Below are 2,000 nucleotides of genomic sequence, written 5' to 3'. Positions count from 1 at the left end.
TGCTGCAATGAATATACATGTACACAAATTCTTCTGCTATACTTTTAAAAATAGCATTAAAATGCACACTATTCGTGCTGCTTGGTGTTTCCAGGTGCTTTCCACACAAAACATCTGTCTACATCGAGACTTGCTGACTGAGAACCAACCTTGGGACAATTTACATCTGTTTTTATTTTATGGACATCCATGTATTCATGCCCCCTTTGCACCTGACGCCTAGGAAGGCTCAGGAGAGAATCTGGGATCCCTAGAAATGGGAGTGGCGGATGAGAGTCACTTTGTGGGTTCTGGGGTAGGAAAGTTGAGGTCTTACAAGAGCAGCAAATGTTCTTAACCAACCAGCGATCTCTCCAGCCCCCATTTTCACAATTCTAATGTAATCTTAGCTTCATGTTTGGGCCAAAATTGCTACTGCTACCTAATACCATATGAACTCTAAGATGTATTAAAAACTGGGGTGCGTTAACAATGAGACATGTGGACACTAAGGTGTGTGAACACTGGGGTGTGTGGACACCAAGCTGTGTGTATTGAAGTGTGTGAGTGGACAGTAAAATGCATGCCCAAACTGTGATGAGCCCTCCACGGCCTCATCTTTAGGAGGTGTCATTTTGACTGACAATTTTGGGTAACAGGCTAGTCAACTCCTCTAGAGTAGGAGCTGAGGGTCTGGGAGACAACTAAGATGGCCAAGGTGGTGTTCAGTACCACTTGAAACCGAGAAACTATTCTGAAGAGACAGATTTGCTTTCTCCACTGTGGGAAGGACCCAAACCTCCCCGAGCTGTCTGTCCCCTCTGCGACGTCGCACCTTCGAGCCCTGTAGCACCTGGTCGCAGTACAGAGCCACCTTCTCGCTGCGCCACATGCCCCTCATGGGGGATGCGCAGATCGGCGGCAAGGGCTGCGCCTCCTCTTGGTCCTCGGGCACCGCGGGCACGGGCTCCTCGTCACCTGTCTCGGCTTGGGAGACCGGCGGGAGCTGGAGCCGTCGCCGTGCGGCCTTGCCCTTCACAGGACGCGGGGAGGCCACCACCGAGCGCACGGGGGACATGAGACCCTTGGCGGGCGCGGCCGCCGAGTCCCGGAGGGTGGCTAGGACGGCCTGTTCCGCTGGCGAGCTGTCACTCCCGACCGCGGCCTCGGGCTCGGAGGTCCTGGGATCCGACTCCATGTCCGCGCCGCAGCCGTTGGCCGCCTTCCCCTCGCGGGACCGCGCAGCCGGTGCGCGCTCCGCGGGCGGGCTCGTGCGCAGGCGGGAAATGAAGGTCGGTGCGGGGGCAGCGTGAGCGCGCGGCGCGGGGGCGGGGCCTGCCTCTGACCCCGCCCCTTGCTCCTTGGCGTTGCCAAAAGCCAGAAGCCAGGAGCTTTTGTTACTGGGACCAGCTGGTTATTGCTAGAGAAAACTCTGCAGATAGATGTAGCCACCTGCGGTCACCTTTCCACGTGGATCTCAGTGTAGGCGTTCCTTCATATCCTTTGTTTGTTTTCAGGTTTACTGAAAACACGGCAGAATAAGTTAAACAGCTCCTTGTGGTCTTTTGAAATTCATCCCAACTGTAGGCTAAGTGACCTGAAGGTTAGAGAGACTGCCAAAGTCCAGAAGCTTCACCACGTCCTTGGTGTCAGGATCTACCTCAGTGATCTGATCTAGGGCAGAGACCTCAGGAACGTAATTATCTCTCCTCTCTCTCTTCCTGCAACTTGAAAGAGATTCCTCTCCCAGGACCTCTCGGAATCTACTTCATCAGATACGTGACGTAGCCGGCTATCTTGTTCCGAAGGATTTGCTGGGGAAAATGGCTATTTTCTCGCACATGCGCTTGTTGATGTGGAAGTCATTACCTGGCGCGTGTAGTATTTCTCGATGATGACCCGGGCCACGTTCTTCACAGTCTTGGTGCGAACACGGCCCGTGTTGACAGGTCTCGGTAAAAGGGCGTTCCATCATATCTTAAACAAATTGCTTTTTTTTTTTTTTTTTTTTTTTTTTTTTT

General features: G+C 53.0%; 1 pseudogene across 1 annotated transcript; it reads right to left on the bottom strand.

The window, feature by feature from the left end:
- Nucleotides 1–1,522: 1,522 nt before the first annotated feature.
- LOC308416170 (small ribosomal subunit protein eS17-like) lies at nt 1,523–1,930 on the bottom strand (annotated as a pseudogene). Its single transcript has one exon. The product of its transcript is annotated as a small ribosomal subunit protein eS17-like (transcript).
- Nucleotides 1,931–2,000: the final 70 nt, after the last annotated feature.

Source organism: Micromys minutus, assembly GCF_963924665.1.
Source record: "Micromys minutus genome assembly, contig: SCAFFOLD_881, whole genome shotgun sequence".
NCBI lineage: Eukaryota > Metazoa > Chordata > Mammalia > Rodentia > Muridae > Micromys > Micromys minutus.
The sequence above is the reverse complement of the archived record's forward strand: the minus strand, read 5'-3'. Positions and strand labels throughout refer to the sequence as shown.